This window comes from Mastomys coucha, unplaced genomic scaffold, assembly GCF_008632895.1.
Source record: "Mastomys coucha isolate ucsf_1 unplaced genomic scaffold, UCSF_Mcou_1 pScaffold12, whole genome shotgun sequence".
NCBI lineage: Eukaryota > Metazoa > Chordata > Mammalia > Rodentia > Muridae > Mastomys > Mastomys coucha.
Genome location: NW_022196894.1, coordinates 87,005,623 through 87,027,006, shown reverse-complemented (window position 1 = coordinate 87,027,006; position 21,384 = coordinate 87,005,623). Strand labels below are relative to the sequence as shown.

General features: G+C 39.9%; 1 pseudogene; it reads right to left on the bottom strand.

Moving 5' to 3' along the window:
* Nucleotides 1-12,698: 12,698 nt before the first annotated feature.
* Nucleotides 12,699-18,434, bottom strand: LOC116086602 (annotated as a pseudogene).
* Between the last annotated feature and the right edge of the window lie 2,950 nt (nt 18,435-21,384).

The following is a 21,384-nucleotide window of genomic DNA, read 5'->3' as shown; positions in this document are numbered from 1 at the left end:
CACAGACTCAGAGAACACAGGGACAGAGAACACAGACTCAGAGAACACAGGGACAGAGAACACAGGGAGAGAACACAGGGACAGAGAACACAGACTCAGAGAACACAGACTCAGAGAACACAGACTCAGAGAACACATAGACAGAGAACACAGGAACAGAGAACACAGACTCAGAGAACACAGACTCAGAGAACACAGGAGGGATATAATTTTTAGTTGTTGTTTTGAGGCTCTGGCGACCCCCCTGCCCCCAGTTGGGTGTGATTATATCCCAGCTGGATATTCATATGTATTTGCTGTGTTACTCTGACATGGGTTTTCTGTGGGCAAAGGCAGAGGTTTAATTAAACTCATTGAGATTTGCATGCAAACTGTCTTAAGAACAAGTTCTATATGCACTGGACTTTGGTACCCACTGTTCCAGACATATGGCATGCTATAGTATTAAAGCAAGGCCTACACATCATTCTTCACATACTTTGGACACCACTAGCTTTCTAACACTATTCCTAACAATATAAAGGACAAATTCTATGTCCATAGGTAGTGTAATATACTCATAAAAGACATGCTCATTGCAGATGCCATTTTTATTTTGCATTTGGTATTTTTATCTGGAGTTGGATCTCAGCTGCTTTGGACCATAGGGACTATGCCTGTTCGATACTTGCTGTACCTAGAAAGAAGTGTGCATTTAAAGTCAGGTAAGTTTTGGGCATCATGGGTAATGTAAACATTAGGCTGACAGTGATTCAGCAATGACACGCAAAGCATATTCCTTTGGGAAATGTCAAGGTTTATACGTTTAATAGCTTAGTTGTACCCACTATTTCTGGAAATGTTTCAATTTCTGTGTAAAATTAAGTGGAATTTTTAATAGCTAGAAAGTATTGCTACTTATAACCAAAGAAAAAAGTTCTTCTAACCACTTAGTATACTCCATGACAGAGAAGGTTTTTAGGTGGTTTTTAAAGCATTGTTTTTTCTTGCTTTATTTTTATTGTCAAGGAATAATTGTACATGTCTGTCAAGTACCATGTGATGTTTTGGTATGCCTATGTATAGAATCACGATCAAATCAGGGTACTTGGAATAAACATTGCTTTTGAAGCCTGAGGACAATTTTATTAGAGTTGAAAAGAAAAATGCCCCAGGACAGGTGAGGCATAAATCTCAGCTGCTACCGGGAGGAGGAGAGTGGACAGAAGGAAAGAAAAATAGCCCCGCTGTTTACATCAGCCTGGAGGTCAGAGGCATGGGCCACAAATAGCCACATGGTGGGAAGCAGGGTTTAAGGAGTCAGGAAACCCAGAGCAGCAGAAAAATAATACTTATGTTCTGCCCAAAGGAAGAGAGATGGGGCAGGGGGTGGAGGGATTGCAACTTCCTGCTGAAAACACCCCAAACCTTCTCCTGCAGCTCAGAGTCAATTTAGTAAGGAAAAGGTTAGTCTGTGTGTGGGAAGAAAGTGATATAAAAAACAAGGAACCTTTCTCTTCCAACACAGAGACTGGACTCTGAAGGACCCCAAAGCTTGCTGGGAGCTTTGGGTTTATGAACCTGCTTTATTTATGGGAGAATAAACGAGCTCAGTGAGAATAAAGTAGGAATGTGGGTGTGTAGACAGGCACCCTTTTCTGGCTTTCTAACTTCTGAGACCTTCAGCTTTATGACATTATGAGAGAGAGAGAGAGAATGGTCTTTGTACTTCATTCCAAAATTTGATATCTATTGAAGAACAGGCACACAGCAAACTTCACAGCCTCTCTTGTCTGTCTTTAAATTTAGATTCCTACACTTTTGTTCTCTAACCTTCCCTGGATTGTGCTAAAGACGCTATTCAAGCTGCACACTGTTTGCATAATATAGGAAGGTAAAGCCACTTTCTTAAATATTTAAAAGAAAATGTCAGCAACATTCCTCTTTTCTTTCCATTTTAAGGATGTCCTGGTTCCTGCACACAATGCTGTGCTTCTCCATAAAAGCACTGGCTTCCATTTAGTTGATGTAGTTGTCACACATTATCATATATTTGCACCGTCTCGTAGGTGACGGCCACTTGCTTAGAAAAAGGCATTTTTTTTCATGTCCCCACAAGAGTTATTTCACAGAATGCAGGGTGACAAACTATCAGAAGAGTGTCATCTGAGCAGGGGTTCTCTGAAGCAAAGGAGTAAACAACTCTAAGTGATCCTGGCATATGTATCTCTAAGTGTGGAGTGCAATGTAGAGTTTATAAACTTTGTTTTACCTCCTAATAAGTTTCAAGACAAGAGGCCTGATAGATACATTCTCTACAAGTATCTATATACTCAATTTTACTTGAGCAACTTTTGTTAAAATGTGGTTTTACCCGGTAGTCATTTATTTAGGTAAGGTTTTCTTACCTTCAATATGTGTAAATATTCATATTTTAAATGTTGCATAATAGAGATGATTGTATATGTTGCTGGTTAATAAAAATCATTTTTTTTTGAATTTTGTGATTCAATCTGTTGTACTCCCTGACTCCGTCAAGATATAACGGCTTCTTATAGTCTTGTTTAATATATGTGTTCTTTGCCAGTAAGTGCTGTATCTCAGCTCATATGAGCACCATACATTTAGGTGATCTAAGTATGGGTAAATATGTGTCTAATTGATTTTATCTATTTTTTTTGTTTTCTTACATTTTACATGTTGATGCAGAGCTGAGGTTAATAGTTGTTGAGTGTGTGTGTGTTGGGGGCAGGGATAGCGAAAGATAGAAACACTTAACACTTAGGAAATAATGATACCTAGATGACTGGGGAGAGACAAAAGTTTAGTAATATGAATACTATCAGTATTTATAGAAAATTAAAAATAGTAAATTTCACAAGAAATATGACCAAAGTTGACAAGTCACCATGCATAGTTTACAATCTACTGATTCTCTTTCTCCCAACATATTTCGATATTTCTCTATGTTCCTCTATATCATGATATCATTTTAGTTTATTGTGTTTTGGTAGATCTGTATCAACCTCACCTTGATTTTTTATTTCATAAATAACTATTACAATAAGGAGCTGATACTATTGCCCAATTTTATTTTTTAATTGACATTTTTGAGAATTCTATACATGAATATTGTATTTATACCATTAACAACCCTCACTCCTCTAGTGTTCTTTTTCATTTCCTTTTGAGCTTATGATCTCTTCAGTTGTTTACACACACACACACACACACACACACACACACACACACACACACTAGAACTGAATCTGTGTAGTGTTGCTCATGTGTATGTGTGTTTAGGGCAGACCACTTAGGATTGGGTAACTGTCAGGGGGATCATCGCTGGAGAAATGTGACCATCCTCTCTCAGCAGCTTCTGATCGCTTAGAGCTCTTCATGTAAGGGAGGAGTCTTGTCAAAATCCACCCCTCATTTATTATGACTCAATAGAATTTCCTTTCTATTCAACGCTACCTGGCATTTTTTTATGACCCCTTTTCTCCCACCTGATGAAATATAGTGTGAAGTCTGCCAGGGATAGAAGCTGAAGAGTGGATACTGGTTATTTTTGATGACAACCCCCATAGCAGTGTTCTGGGGTTAGTGTGCATTCTATGTGAGTTGATGGTTAAACAGAAGTGTGTGCACTGGTGAAGGAGATGTCTAAGTGGAAGTGTTCCTCTTCCACTCACTCTGAAATCACACCGGGTCTGTAACTGGAGTAAAGGCTGGTTTGTAGAATTTTTACTGACGCACTTCAATATTAGCATATTACAAGTTGAGCATTGCTAATGCAAACAGTCAGCATTCTATACACCCCAAATCCAAAGATTTTGTCAACTAACATGATGGTAATTCTATACCTGACTTTCCCCTCCTATTGTCACTTCTTAGGGTAGAGTCCACAGCATCCCTCCAGGCTGTGTGAAGCAGGAACTACTTTTATATTTAGACTTGGGCTCAGATCTGTGTCATGTTTGTATAAATACTTCACACTATGTGAGAGATGGGATTCTTTTGGCTGACAGGATTTTATATAAGGGATGAGCTGATTAAGTTTTTTCAATTTGTATGCCAGCTCAGTTATTTTTTTTATCAAACATATGTCAACACATTTTTGAATTTAAAAGGAAGAAAAAATTAAATGTAGCTAAAAATTTCAGAGTAGTGGAGAGTGCTAGAATCCAGGGAAGGGTAAGACAAGATGTCATAGATCCTTTCCTTAGAGAGACAAAGCACATAAGGAAGAATGAGCAACCATGATCCTGCTTCCTTCATAGAATCCTCAAACACTGAAATTACCAAGAGCATTCCAACCATCGAAGACCATCTTAATTAGAAAAGAGGATGGTTTTACTTACCTATTCTTATTTTTACAAAGGTTTATTCATATATGTATTTGTGCATTTATTTGCATATGCATATGTGTGTGTGTAAATACATGTATAATTATGTGTATTTGTGTAGGTGAGAAGAGGGTGCTAGAGCTCTTGGAGCTGGTGTTACAAGCCTTCTGAAGAGGCTAGCTTCTTACCTGGGTACCCATGACCTGAACTCTAGTCCTCATGGTTGAACAACAAACACTTTAACCACTGAGCCCTCTTTTCAGCCCCCAGAGGATAGTTTTAATAAGAGCAAGTGTGGACACAGATGACAGAAAAAAGATAAAACAAATTTAAAATGAAAGTATCTGTGTTGTTCAAGCGACATAGCACTGCAGACAGTGTGCTCTTCAGCAGCTTCTTAACGTTTTCACAAGCACTGCAGACAGTGTGCTCTTCAGCAGCTTCTTAATGTTTTCACAAGCACTGCAGACAGTGCGCTCTTCAGCAGCTTCTTAATGTTTTCACAAGCACTGCAGACAGTGTGCTCTTCAGCATGCTTCTTAATGTTTTCACAAGCATTCTCACCAGGCGCGATAGCACTGCAGACAGTGTGCTCTTCAGCAGCTTCTTAATGTTTTCACAAGCATTCTCACCAGGCAAGATAGCACTGCAGATGGTGTGCTCTTCAGCAGCTTCTTAACGTTTTCACAAGCACTGCAGACAGTGTGCTCTTCAGCAGCTTCTTAACGTTTTCACAAGCATTCTCACCAACAGGATTGGCAATCTGACTAACATGTGATGTGACTATTTCCGCTGTTGAACACTGTTGAGTACTCTTGAAGGGGGAATCAGTCTTTCTTTTTTTATGTTATGAATTTAATTTTATAATATGAATTTAATTTACAAGAAAGTAATATGACAGGAAGACGACAACAGCTTAGTCAGGTCTTGCAGTACTCACTTGTGATCTTGGCACAGGAAGATATCTATGAGGTCAAGACAAGCCTGGTATACCTAACAAGTTCCAGGCTACCAACCAACCAACCAACCAACCAACCAAATAACTAACCAACCAACCAACCAACCAACCAACCAACCAACCAACCAACCAACCAACCAACCAACCAACCAACTAACCAACCAACTAACCAACCAACCAACCAACCAACCAACCAACCAACCAACCAACTAACCAACCAACTAACCAAACAACTAACCAACCAACCAACCAACCAACTAACCAAACAACTAACCAACCAACCAACCAACCAACCAACCAACCAACCAACCAACCAACCAACCAACCAGACATTGTCAAGTGTAAAATATGAACCAGTGAAATGAAGTGGATGTGGCAGACACATAGAGGTGTGGAAATACATGATGGCTTTATAAAGAAAAGAATGAGCAGTCAGCATCTCCAATTTGTTTCTTGAGGTAATCCATGCACAGAGAAACTTTGCTCATCAGGACTAGGGGAAGCAGGAAGGCCCTGGCAGCCCACCACTTACGGTGCAGACACTGAAGTCATTTACTATCTGAGAATCCCTTAGCTCTCACACCACCTAAGCTCAGTTCAAAGAAGCTACCATACTGCCCTAAAGAAAGAGCCCATCCCACACTCTGTTCTCTGCAACAAAGTGTTTGTTGCACAGGGCCATCTTAATACTTTATCCTCTAACACAGTGAACTATGAAGCAATTTTCAGTCATTCCACCAGTTCAACTAACCAAGACCTGTGATCTAGGAAACGCTGACTGTCCTCCCCTCTACCCCCCACCCTCCGCCATGTCCCAGAAATCTACAAGCCAGTCCACGTGGCTTGCCTCCACAAGGGAATTAAAAGAGTAGCCCAGTTGATCAGCAGCCATGTGATCCCATTCATGTTTTACACTCTAAGAATCAGAGTCTCTGACTCCCAGTTTGAGTCCCTAGGAAGCAGCTTTGATGAATAGCTCAGGCTGCGGACAGGCCTTCGGGAAGGAAGTAGGCAGTTTTGCTAACCCAAACTGGCTTAGTGTAGTCTATTATCATGAGATGAGCTTATGAACCCCTGAGAATGAGGTAGGCGACCCTATCAACCTATATTCAGCCCTGGGAAGCAACTGGGCAGAACTCTGAGCAAGTTGCTCTAGGGAGCACTCACAGACTGACGGGTGACCATTTGGAGTGGCCCAGCTGTTGGGAAGTCCTCACATAATGATATTATCCCCAACACACCATTTGATGACATGGACCATACTTACCTGAACTCACCAGATCAGCTACAACACTCAGAATATGATGGTATCACATGACTATGCCCGAGTGTGTTGCATTCAAGGGCTGCCAGTGACCTCATGGGGATGACTTCCTTATGGCTTCTAATCTCTCAGTCTGTAAAGACTACACTGAGATAGCCACAGACATCATCAGCGCATTCTGGTTACACCTAGAGGAGCAAGATGGATAGTCTATGCATTTGCAGTGGCAGCCAGTGAAGTTCAGCCAACCAATAGGAAGGAAGACAAAAGCAGTATCAGGTCCTCTACTATGAAAACTACTCCAAAGATTGGAAACAAAATAATACCAATGTAGAATTACGAAAAAAAAAACAAGGTAACATGACATTTTAAAGAAACACAAAAGCTGTCAACAGAGTGTAGAGGAAAGAAAATTGACAAAGTACTTAAAAACAAATACTAAAGAATGATTTAGAGAGAAAAACAAAAATAGATGATATGGGAAAATTAGGGAGATGACTCCAGATGAGAAACTTAATAAAGACATAGAAGTCATAAAAATCCAATTAGAAATCATGGACCAAAACCACTCAATAAGTGAAATAAAAATTCCAGATGAGAGCCTCAGCAGCATTCTAGATTAAGGAGGGGAAAGCCTGTAGACATGTTTTGGAATAACCAAGTCAGTAAAAGTGAGAAGAAAAGAAATATGTTAAAAAAATAGTGTGTTTGAAATTTGTGTGGGACCATTAGGCAAGCACACATTTGTAAGACTGACATTATAGAAGATAAGAGAAAATGTATGGGCGCACACACACTTACACACGCACATAAGTATTCAGTTAAACAAAATAAATTGAAACCTTTCCAAATCTTCAGAAAAATACAAATATCCAGAGCTCAAGAAGCTGTCAGCTGCATGTAATCCATGTGAATGAAAGAGGTCAAATTCTAGGCATATTATAGTCAAATGTCAAAAACAAGTATGAGGCAAAGAAAGAACGCTAGAAATAACGATGTTATACCACACACACGGGAACTCCCATTAGACTAACGGTAAACATCATGGCAGAAACCCTACAGACCTTGAGAGAATGAGATGATATATTTAAAGTCCTGAAGAAAAAAAAACCTGACAGCTAAGAATACTGTTGTTGGGTAAGACACCATCAAGAAATGAAAGAGGAAATATGGATCTTAAAAAAAAGCTAAATAGCCGGGCAGTGGTGGCGCACGCCTTTAATCCCAGCACTTGGGAGGCAGAGGCAGGCGGATTTCTGAGTTCGAGGCCAGCCTGGTCTACAGAGTGAGTCCAGGATGGCCAGGGCTACACAGAGAAACCCTGTTTCCAAATAAAAATAAAAATAAAAATAAAAAAAAATAAAAAAAAGCTAAATAAAGCAAAGATGGAAGGAATTTAATTGCCACCAGACCCACCCTATGCTAGATGTAAAAGGATAATGTGAGTAAGAACCAAACCATCATGAAGATATATGAAAATCTAAAATACAACAATAACAGGCATGTGGGGGAAAAAGAGTGTTATATAAAAAAGATGGTCAAAAAGTGAGGGGCCAAGGAATAAAGACCACAAAGAGCAATCAGAAAAAAATTAACAATATTGTAAGTACTTGTCAACAATAATTTTAGATCTAAAGGGATTAAATTTCCAGGTTAGAAGACATACATTTGGTGGGTAGACCAAAAAGAAAAAGTATAGGCTACTGTTGTGATATGTGCAAGGAACCTACTCACCTAACACATACATGCATGATACACACATACATACATACACACACATACATACACACACACATACATACACACCTACATACATACATGTATACATACACACATACATACAGATATACATACATACACACATACACACATGCATACATGCATACATACACACACATACATACATATACTCATACATACATGTATATATACACACACATACATACAAACATACATACATACTACATAGAGAGCACAACAGAAAATCATATAGCATGCAAACAAAAACACAAAATAAGCAATAACTACTCAAAATTTGATTAGAATCACCTTCTATCTGCAGCAATAGTGAAGGACCTGAAAGTCATCCTTTAAAATGGATCAAATCAGGCGTCCACAGAAAAATACCATGTGTTCTCATTTTAGTGAAGAAGCTAAGCTGGTCTCAAGGAAATGGGTAATTTAATAATAGTTATGAGAGTCTGGGGAGGGTACCCCAGAGGGGCCTATGGACAGAGGCACCCATCATCTGGATGGAATCATTGCTTACCACACACATGAATTAGAATGTTCCAGACCTGTGTATCTATCTAACTATCTATCTATCTATCTATCTATCTATCTATCTATCTATCTATCTATCTATCTATCTTTCTCTCTTTCTTTCTTTCTTTCTTTTTTTCTTTCTTTCTATCATCTATCTATCTATCTATCTATCTAACTAATTACTTTGCATCAAATAAGACATATATGTCTCAATATATTTTACAGCAGATCTTCATGATTGGAATCACTGTTGCTTGTCGTGGTTGTTTCATAGGATAGGAAAGACAATCGGAAGCCATATTTGGTTTGATTTCATGAAGGCACGACAACTGGACACATTACATTATTTCTAGACTCAGCCATGTAGCTCATTATCATTGTCTCTAAACGTATGGAAAGGAAAATAATTGCTTACATTCAGAAATCATTACTAACCAGTGTCAGAAATGAAATCCCCACAGAGTGAATTTTCTTATACTAGATCCATGTTTTTCTCAAAAATGGGTAATTTTCACTTCTTCTGGAAAATACTTTGCTTGTTTTAGACTCTGGGGGAACAGTTTCTGAGGCACGCAGAACAGTGCAGTGACGATGCCAGGTCCTCTGGTGGGCACGGTTAGTTTACCAGTTTTTCTTATTGAGACGCTTCATTTTCAATTCTCCTAGGGTGTACAAGAAATGCCAGAAGCCATCAGATGAATTGAATATTTCTCATATGCTGCAAATATCTATTCCATCTCATTTGTGTCCTTTCAAGATAATTATGCCTTCATGCAATCAAATCAAATACGGCTTTTAAGACATTTTTATCTTACTAAAAGGCTCTCATATTATTTTCCTTATTTTTCATGCTTTTTAATCTTTAAAACTTTTTTATTTTTCTTTAAGTCAATTTATAATACAACTGTTTGTGATCTGGAATGCAGCCCTTTGCCTTCCCTCGTAATGCCAGCTAATTATCTCAGCAGCACCCTGGATTCAGTAATCTTCCTCCCCTTTGTGTGTTAGCAGCTTCACATTTGTTGTATGTCGAACTCAGAAATGGGAGATGGCAGTGTACCTATGTTTCAGTGCTCATATAATTCCATGATGTAACAATCCATTCAATGTCTTATCTGACTTCCATCATCCAAAAAATATTGTAATCCCAATTTTAAAAAAGAAAGATTTTAACGTAATTAAAACAAAAGCTAAATAGAGTGACTTTAGACCTACTGTAGAATTTCCATTTCTCCCCTATTCTCTGTCCTTTTCTTATTTCCATTAATTTATTTATTCATTTGATATCTGATAGAAGCCCCCATCCCCATCCCCTCTCCACTTACCCCCGAGAAGGGGGAGGTCCCACAGATAACAACCCATCCTGGCACCTCAAGTTACTGCAGAACTAGGTGAATCCTCTCTCACTGAGACCAGACAAGACAGCCCAGTTAGGGGAGCAGGATCCATGAACGGGTGACAGAGTCAAGGTAAGCCCCACTCCAGTTGTTGGGGGACCTGCATGAAGATGTGCATCTGCTACACATGTGTGGGGAGGCCTAGGTCTAGCCCATGTATACTCTTTGATTGGTGGTTCAGTCTCTGGGATCCCCCAAGGATCCAGATTAGTTGACTCTGTTGGTCTTCTTGTGGAGTCTTTATTCCCTAATTCTTCCAAAAGATTCCTGAGCACTATCCAATGTTTGGCTGTGGGTCTCTGCATCTGTTTTTGTCAGCTGCTGGGTGGAGTCTCTCAGAGGACAGTTATGCTAGGCTCCTGTCTGCAAGCATAGCAGAGTGTCATTAATAGTGTCAGGGATTGCTTCCTGTCCATAAGATGGTTCACAAGCTGAGCCAGTTATTGGTTGGCCATTCCTTCAGTCTCTGTTCCATTTTTGTCCCTGCACTTGTAGGCAGAACAAAATTTGGGTGGAAGGTTTTTATGAGTGGGTTAATGTCCTTATCTCTCCACTGGGGATCCTGCCTGGCTACAGGAAGTGGCCACTTCAGACTTTATATCCTGCACTGCTAGGAGTCTCAGATAGAGTCATCCTCATAGACTTCCTGGAACCTGCTCCATTCCAGGTCTCTAGCATACCCTAGAGATCCCCCCTGCCAATTTCCATTCACTCCTGGCTCTCTCTCCCTGCCTCTCCCTACACCTGCCCTACACCTGATCACTCTCCTTCCTGCCACTATCCCCTTTCATCCAGTTCCCTCCCTTTACCCACCTCCAATGATTATTTTATTTTCCTTCTGAGTGGGATTTAAGCATCCTCACTTGAGATCTTGTTATTTAGCTTCTTTGGGTCTGTGGATTGTAGAGTGAGTATTCTACATGCTATGGCTAATATTCATTATTCAGTGAGTACATAGCATGCATGTCCCTTTGAGTCTGCATTTCCTCATTCAGAATGATGTTTTCCAGTTCCACCCATTTGCCTGAAGATCTCATGATGTCCTTGTTTTTAACACCTAAGTAGTATTCCGTTCTGTAAATAAATCACATTTTCTGTGTCCGTTATTTGGCTGAGGGACGTCTGGGTTGTTTCCAGTTTCTGGCTATTATGAGTAAGGCTGCTATGAACATAGTTGTGCAGTGTCCTTGTGGTATATAGTGGAGCATCTTTTGGATACATGCCCAGGAATGATATAGAGTTCAAATTATTTCCAATTTTCTGAAATACCTCCACATTGATTTCCAGAGTGACTATGCAAGTTTGCACTCCCACCAGCAATGGAGGAAGTAGTATTCCCCTTGCTCCACATCCTCGCCAGCATATACTGTCACTTGAGGTTTTGATTTTAGCCATTCTGAAAGGCATAAGGTGGCATCTCAGAGTCCTTTTGACTTGCATTTTCCTGATGACTAAGGACATTGAACATTTCTTTAAGTGTTTCTTGGCCATTCAGGATTCTGTTGAGAATTGTCTATTTAGTTCTGTACCCTACTTTTAATATTTTGGATATTAGCCCTCTGTCAGATGTAGGGTTGGTGAAAGTCTTTCCCCAATCTGTAGGCTGCTGTTTTTTTCTTATCGATGGTGTCTAGTCCTTTACTGAATATTTTCAGTTTCATGAGGTCTTATTTATTAATTGTTGATCTTAGTGCCTGAGATATTGGTGTTCTGTTCAGGAAGTTGTCTCCTGTACCAATAGGTTCAAGGCTAGTCCCCGTTTCTCTCTTCTATTAGATTTAGTGTATCCTGTTTTATGTTGAGGTCTTTTATTCATCCATACTTGAGCTTTGTGCAGAGTGATAAATATGGATCTATTGACATTCTTCTACATACAGACACCCAGTTAGACCAGCATCATTGGTTGAAGATGCTTTCTTTTTTTTTGCCACTGTATGGTTTTGGCTTGTCAAAAATCAAGTACCTATAGGTGTGTAAGCTTATTTCAGGGTCTTTGACTCTATTGATCAACCTGTCTGTTTTTATACCAACATCATATAGTTTTTATTACTCTTGCTCTGCAGTGCAGCTTGAGGTGAGGCATGGTGCTATCCCTAGAAGTTCTATTATTGTACAGAATTGTTTTAGCTATTCTGTTTTGTTGTTGTTGTTGTTGTTTTTCCATATGAAGTTGGGAATTGCTCTTTCAAGATCTGTAAAGAATTGTGTTGGAATTTGATAGGAATTGCATTGTTCCTGTAGATTGTTCAGTAAGATGGCCATTTTCACTATGTTAATCCTACTGATTCATGAGCATGGGAGATCATTCCATTTTCTGAGATCTTCTTCAACTTCTTTCTTCAGAGACTTGAAGTTCTTGTCATGCAGGTCTTTCACTTGCTTGGATAGAGTTACACCAAGATACTTTATATTATCTGTGGCTATTGTAAAGGGTGATGTTTCCCTGATTTCTTTTCTTTCTTTTAAACAGACTTAATTCATTTGTCTTTGTCATATAAAAACCCTTATGTGGTAGCCACAGCTGGAGCCTGGGTCCTCTGAACAGAGACTCTGTTGTGGGTTTTCACAAGATGATCAGTGACTTTCTGGTAAGGAGACTTGGTAAACACAGTCTCTTTCCAGAGGTCAGGGGTCAGGTAGCTGTAGGTCTTGGAGATGGCATCAAAGGCGGCCTTGGCAAAGTTACCCAGAGTGGCAGTGCAACCTCTGGCTGAAGTGTAGCAATCATCTATACCAGCCATCATCAGTAGCTTCTTTGGCACAGGAGCAGAGACAATGCTAGTGCCTCTGGGGCTGGGATGAGATGCACCAGTACAGAGCCACAGCAGCTGGTCACCTTGCATGGAATAGTATGAAGCTTGCCAATCTTGTTCCCCCAGTAGTCTCTCTGCAGAGGGATGATGGAAAGCATGGCCAAGATGATGGACCCTTGGATGGCAGTGGCAACCTCCTTGGAACACTTAACACCAAGACCAACATGACCATTGTGGTCCCCAATAGCAATGAATGCCTTTAAACTGGTCTGCTGGCCAGCCCGAGTCTGCTTCTGCACAGGCTTGATTTTCAGAACCTCATCCTATAGGGATGCACCCAGGAAAAAGTCAATGATCTCAGACTCCTTAATGGGCAGGGAGAACAAGTAGATCTCCTCCAAAGACTTTATCTTCATGCCCTTAACCAGGTGGCCCAGCTTGGTAACAGGGATCCACTCCTTGACTTCAGCTCTACCTCCGCGAGCCCTGCAGCCTTGACCAGTGTTTTCCTGGAGAAGAAGAAGTTATTCATTTCTTTGAGTTAATTTTGTATCCAGACATTTTGCTGAAGGTGTTTAACAACTGTAGGAGTTCTCTGATAGAATTTTTGGGTCACTTACTCTATCATATTCTATCTGTGAAAGGAAAACAAAGAAACAAAGAAGAAAGATATATTCTATGATGTCATCTGCGAATAGCTATACTTTGACTTCTTTTTCAGTTTGTATCCACTTAATCTCCATTAGCTGTCTAGTTGCTCTGACTAGACCTTTAAGTACTATATTGAAGAGACAGGGAGAGAATGGACAACCTTGTCTAGTCCCTGATTTTAGTGAAATTGCTTCAAGTTTCTCTCCATTTAATTTGATGTTGGCTATTGGTTTGCTTTTACCATCTTTATTGTGTTTAGGGTATGCACCTTGTATCCCTGATCTCTCCAATACTTTTAACATGAAGGGGCATTGGATATTGTCAAAGGATTTTTTTCAGCATCTAATAAGGTGTTTGTGGTTTTTTTCTTTCAGTTTGTTTTTATGTTGGATTTTACATTGATGGATTTTCACATATCCAACTGTCTCTGCACATACACATTCAAACATTCATACACCCACAGGTCTCCATGGGGGTGGGGAACAGGATGCTCTTAGGATTCTACAAGGTCCTCAGAACTGCTGGGGGAGGCAGAGACAGACAATGGAGGTTAGGAGACCCTGCACAACTCACCTTTTCTGGCTGTGCCTTAGGGGACCCGACTGGCAAGAAGTTGGTGTTGGAGGGTTTCAAGCTGGATATTTCTGGGGCCTCCATAGGCCCCCTTGGGGAGGTAGGATGGTCTTGGGGTCATGCAAAATCTCTTCAAGATAGCAGAGTGCACTCAGAGCTAGATAGTGGAGGTCAGGAGACTGAACACAACTCACCCTTGCTGGCTTCTCAGTCCTGTCTTCCAGGAGCTACCCCACTGATGTAGTTTTGATTGTCTACTTTGAGTTACAGCTAGATCTCTCACTGATATGATCTCTCCACCTTTATACATTATTTTCTATTGACTCTTTACTTTGGTAATTGTAGCATTTCCCAATTAATCCTTCGCAAATTGACCCTGGTGGCAGTAGCAGCAGCAGCAGCGGCAGGGGGCAGCAGTGATGGTGACACTCTTTGATAACTGCCCCAATATTCTGGGTTCTTGAATGAAACACACACACACACGCACGCACACACACACACACACACACACACACACACACACACACACACACACACAGCCTTTATATTTAATATTCCCTAAACAGCTCAATGGCCAAGCCACTTACAAACCTCCACATGGCTAACAGCCTCCCACATGGCTAATTATTCCTGAGTAATTACTTACTAAAATGTATATTCCATCTTAGCTGCCCTAGACCCAGACCTGCAGCCCTCTCTGGCTGAGTTCTCCAGCACCTACCTGTCCAACATCTCTCAGACAGAGTGTCTACTCCTTTCCCAGGATGACGGTTGTCTGTTTTCCTGCTCTTCTTCAGTCCTTTGTCCTGGCATCCTGAAGTCCCGCCTCTGTCTCCCTGCCCAGCCATTGGCCCTGAACATTTTTATTTAACCATCAAAACCAACTGGGAGGCAGGGTCCCTCAGTGTCTTGTATGTGAACATGTGGATTCCTGTGCAATTTGGGGGACCAAATTAACATGACATAATGTAATGTAACGTAACATAATGTAACATAACATAACATGACATACCATAGCATAGCATTAGACCAAATCCACAACAGGCAATAAAGATTTGGTCTCTTATGTGACTCCATCAACAAAGTTCCTATTTTATGATCTTCCTATGTCCTTCTTTTCAGTATATTCTACTGCAGTGCCTCACCCTGACTGGCAAAGTTATTATTTTTGTTATTTATTATTTAATTCATATTTTCAATTAGTATTTACTATTAAGGTTATACACATGCTTTGAAGAGTCAAGTACTAAACTAGATCACATGGTTTTAACTATTTTCTATTTTTCCACATTTCATAATATTCTGCTTTTCTTCCATGCTTTGCCTTACCATATCTTGGTTTTTTGTTTTCTTTGTTATGAGAAATGGCACTGGGCTCCAGAAAACTTCCCCCTTTCTGTTTTCTAATTTTCCCTCAAACTGAACTGGTTTAATTTCTATTTTCAGCTGTCACTCTCAGATTCTACTCCATTACTCTCCTGGGCTGGGATTATAGTTTGATTGATCCCACATCACTATCTCTTCTGTTCAATATTTTGTTTTGTTGGAACAATTCTCATAGCATCCCTATGAATACACAGGGCATAAAATTTGAACTTTCAGGAAAATGTATTTTATGTGTTTCATCCCTGAATGGAATATATACAATATTAGGTCAAAGTAATTCTGAATCACAATGGAGAAAAATTTTTCTGTTTTCCCTCCTGTTTCTAGAGGCAATGTTGGCTGATTGTAGTTATCAGACAAGGTCTCTTTCTCTCCTTCTCCATCTCCCTCCCCCCCCCTCTCTCTCTGATTATTTTTTCTTTCTTACCTGGAAGCATCTAGGGACTGCTTTTTATCCCAGACAGACATGAATTTCCACAGTGTGTATATAGGAATTTCAGTTCTATAACATGGCTGCCAAGATCATTGACTTTTTTTTAATTAGGGGAGAAATCTGTGTCCTTTTTCTTCGATTGAAACACGGCTGTAACTTCTTGCCAGTTTATGATGCACAGTGGAGTGGTGTAGTTTTATGTCACCAACTGTGAGGAGGCTTATGTGGCAACAGATCATTGAAACAGCAGGTGAATATGTTTCTTATTCACCACTCATAACATTGGATGGGTCGGTTAGGTCAGAATATTCTGGACTCATCTCTAATATACCTTTTTTTCTTTTATGATCCCCCACCATTTTGGGGAGGTTATTTTGCCTCTTTGATAAAGCGGATCACACCACCTGTCTACAATGACATGATACTTTTAAGGGTCCTGGATTCCTCTTCTATTATGCCTGAATTTCTTTCACAGTTTTGATGCTTTTCTCTTTTGCTTCGACATATGGGAAATGTCTTCGCTTTTCTTTCCACGTCTGTTGTTGTCTTTAAGCATCTCTGAGATGTTTCAGCTGGCCATGGCTGTTATAAAACAGAACCACATGCTATGAGATTTTAACAAGAGTCATTTATTTCTCATATTTCTAGAGGCTGGAAACCCCTGATCAAACACCACCAGAATTAGTGTCTGTTGAGGGCTTGCTTTATCCATCACCAACGGGGGCCTTCTCCCTCAGCTATCACATGATGGAAGGTTGTGCTTGCATTCTCTCTGGTCTTTTGTCTTAGTAAATGCTCTAGTGCTGTGAAGAGGCCCCACGACCAAGGCTATTCTTCTAAAAGAAAGCATTTAATTGGGCTTTTATTTTATTTTATTTTTTATTATTTTTTTACAGTTTCAGAAATTTAGTTCGTTATTCTCATGACAGGGAGTGTGGTGGCATGCAGGTAGACATGGTAGCTGCGAGTTCTATGTTTGGATCCACATGCAGTAGCAAGAGAGTAAGACTCTGGGTTTGGCATGGGCTTTTGAAACCTCAAAGCCCACCCCTGGTGACATACTTCCTCCACCAAGACCACATCTCCTAACTCTTTCAAATAGTATCACTCCTTGGTGACCAAGCATTCAAATATATGAGCCAAATGGAACTGTTCTCATTCAAACCATTACACCTCTACTATAAAGGTAGTAATGACATTCTTAAAATAATTACATTCATAATTATAACATAATTTATAAAAAGAGTCCTGATAAAATAATACATTCATAATTATCTCCCAAACAACCCCCTCATAAAGAACCCACACTGAGAAGTTTGAAATTTAGTTTATGAATTTTAGAAAGACACAAATATTTAGCCTATAGTTTTACCTTTGTTGTCTAATTTCTGTCTCCCATGCTTAATAAATAGATTGCACCTCAATATTCTAAAAGTCTTAACGCATCTCAGCATCAACTCTGAAGGCTGACATCCAATCTTGCATCTAAATATCATTAAGGCAGATGTGAGTGAGACTCAGTGTTCAGTTAATTCTGAGGCAGATTACTCTCCAGGTATGAGTCTGTATCCACGTAAGTCATACTTCCAAAATATAAGTGTGAGATAGTCCCAGTCAAACTGCCAGGAAAATTGCCTTAGTTTAGACTAGGTTCTGTGTCCCAGGCTTACTGGGGTTCACTGGGGCAGAGTTTCATCTGGGTGCTTTGGTCGAACACCTCAGCCTTCCAGCCCTATTGGGAAGCCTTTTTGTGCACAGGGTTTAGATGAGTGGCTCATGAGAATGACCCTTCCTTGATGGCTTTGGTCAGAGACATTCTGACATGTTGAAAGCAAAGCAGTTCCTTCAGTCCTCTCTCTAACTCCTCCATTGATAGAAAGAACAATAATATCAACCAACCAGACCTCCCCAAGAGCTCCCAGGGACTAAACGACCAACCAAGAGGGACCCATGGCTCCAGCTGTGTATGTAGCAGAGGATGACCTTGTTGGGCATCAATGGGAGGAGAGGTCTTTGGTCCTGGAAAGGCTTGATGCCCCAGTGTAGGGGAATTCGAGGGCAGGGAGGTGGGAGTGGGTGACTAGGTGGGGAAACATCCTCATAGAAGAAGCAGGGGAGGGGGATGGGATAGGGGATATGAAATGTAAATAGCAAAGCAGTGATCCATATTGGAGAATTAGGAATGAATCCTGAAGATTCCAAGCTAGGACCGAGGCTGCTCATTTCATTTCTTGCAGATCAGCACAATCTCAGCCAGCTAGAGCTATGTTCCCTGGCCCTTGAAACCAGCATCCAGCTGGCATGGCTGACTAAGGCCATGATTCATATCCATACTAATTTCTCTATGAAAGGGATATAACTGTATACTTAGTGATCTTTCTGGAACATGCTTCTCTCCCTCTCCCTCTCCCTCTCCCTTTCCCTCTCCCTCTCCATCTCCTTCTCCCTCTCCTTCTCCCTCTCTCCCTTTTCTCTTAAAGTGTGATTAGGATAAGCATTTTTTTTTTCTGAATTTTGATTGGCTTCTCTTTGGAATAACAATCTTGTTTTTATGTAAGTTCTCTTTTTATCACGTTTTGCCATGGCTAGTCATTGGGAGCTAAATTGTACTTTATAACTTTGATTAGCAATAGCATCAGCTAAATTTCCAGTTTTGTTGTTCATAAGAGCTATCTAACTTCCATAGGACATTGGAGCCTGAACAAAATTCAGTCAAATTTTGTCACTTAATAGCAAAAATCACCTTTTCTTCCTTGTCCAATGACACAGGACCATCTAAAAGGCCTTTACCATCTATGTTTCTGGCATCATTCTGTCAGGTCTTGTTCTAGTAACTGAAAAATTGACTCCCTATCCATAAAATGCACTAACAAATGTTTATATAGCAGTGTTAGTTATAAGAGTGATGGCAACTGGTACTTGTAGAATTTATCATGAGTTGATGAGTTGTTGCTTTTCTAAGAGGGTCTCTCTTTCTCTCTCTTTTTACAGATTTGTTAATTTTAATTAATTAATTATTATTATTGTTATTATAATTATTCTTGTAGTGCTGGAGACCAATCCAAGAGGCTGGAGCATGCCAGGTAAGCTCTAAACCTCTGACCTAAATCTGTATTAACTAAATCTTTACAACAGTCCTATATAGAAAGCAATACTATTATTATTATCACTACTGCAAAGATATAAATTTACAGAGGAAGAATGATGTGCACATAGCACACGTGGCACAGCTAGTAGAGCAGAAAGATTCAATTCAGAAACTCTGATGCCAAAGTTCTCAGCCACTTTGATGTATTGTTTACTATTTGTGCAATGCTTTATGGTCTCTGGCTTGTATAGATAAGAAATATGTGCAGGCAGGCGCCATCTTACCATATGTTGCAGTCAGATGTTAATTTGAAATTATTAGTGATCGGGGAAGACTTAAGTAGAGCGAGATATATGCCAAACATATTAAGTAAATGCTAATAGGAGTTAATGAATAAGAATGCTTTAATGTTCTGAGATTGCTCCAGTGAGAAATGAATTGCAAGTTTGCATCTGCCCTTTGGCTTTTAAAATGCAAATTATACTGAAATAGAACACGAAAACAAAATTGTGCAAATGGGTGCTGCAACTCAATTTTCCCACAGACCCATACTCCCATCAAGAAGTGAGAGTTAAGTCCCCAAAGAGTTGTCCCTTTCAGTTAATGCACATCATCTCTTAAAGGGACAGTCCTAGTTTATCACGAGCTATTTGAAGGTTACCGTACCGTGTATTCATGTAAACCATTCTTAGTGGTATGAACCTGGTACTTTGCATCTTGAAGGGTCTCACCTACTGCTCCCAACATGCTAACCCAGACCTCTTCTGAGAGAGCCTACTCAGGCGTCTATGATATGTTCTTTCTTTGGCTCTTCAGTCTTAGGCTCTGTGTATGGGGCTGCTTACAGATTTGGTCATTTTTGACTATAGATTTTTTGATTCATTTTCCCTAGGTTGTGTGTTGGATCTGGTAGCTTTAGTTATAACAGTGTATAGCCTTGGCTTGATAAATTATGATTCTAGAAAAATAGAAGCAATAGCAGAGCTATTCAAGGGGATTGTCTGGCTAAGGATTTGGCTCTGGCATGGCAGAAATTGAAGCATCAGATGAGTGTGTGCCCAAAGCGTCTACCAAATGCACACTGTAGATTCCAAGGATTACTGCTTTGTAGAGGTTGACAATGTCATTTCATGCTTTCCTAAGCTTCCATAATGATACTTTAGCCAATGACAAATTGTTTTCTTCTTCTTTCCAATGCAGAAGTCACCATCTGCAGCTGTCAAAATTTCTTTATTTGCTTGAGATTGAGCTCCATTTATTTTGCCAAATGAGTTCTCTTTTGTAGAATCCTGAGCATGCCACCTTACTTATTTCTGTGACTCTTTCTTGTTAAGTGTAGTGACTTTGTGATCATATTACTGCATGTCCTGAGGTGACCATGTACACTTATTTGTTTTATTGACTCCAATCAGTATATTTCAGGTAAGTTTAATAAGCAGAGAATAAAAATACATGATAAAAACGAACAATTTCCAGCCATGACATCTTCTACCTCTGAGAAGATGTTGGGGGGGGGGGTGTAAGGCCCATGCTGGTGCTGTGCCTGATTAGATAAGATGAGCCAATGTCATATCTTGTCTGAAACTATTGGGCAAGGAGCAGAGACACCTGTAATTTCTTCTACAGGCCCAAGGAAGACACAGATAAGCTATGGCTTGTTTGAGGTGCCAAGACAGGATTTTTTTGTCAGTACACAGAGTTGACATTTCCCCAAAAGGATACAAGCAGCAATGCTTTCCCTTGTAGCAAAATACTTACCTTGTGCACACTTCAAGAGCTGCCAGAGATCCTGGTAAAGGAGACTCCTATTCTGTTTGTGTCAAAATCTTATGTACATATTTCATGGTCAGTAGTAGGCCCAAATGTAAGAGGTCATCGATAGCCATTTACATGTAAGACACATCTACAGCCTCTGTGACATGGTGAACTTCATGGCCACTTACTTCAAATGAAGATTTTGGAGTCAACATTGTAAGTGCTTAGGATAGTAAGTATTTTTTCACTTGTTTGAATTTGTAATACCCACCCACTCCCATTTTATTGGCTGAAGACAAACTGTTTCAACTAAAAGCACAAGGTGAGCTCTTTTCATAGTCTCCATTTCTGGCTAAGCCACAACTGATCAATCATAAAATGCTCTGTGAGTTGGTTTCTACACCCAACTTTAGATTTTATCTCTCTAATCTAAAACTAAAGTTCAGTTTAAAAAGCCTGCCAGGAAGCTCAACTCTGTGCTTGCTACTCATGATCATGGATTCAGGAGCCAGACATTATCAGCCTACTGCTTT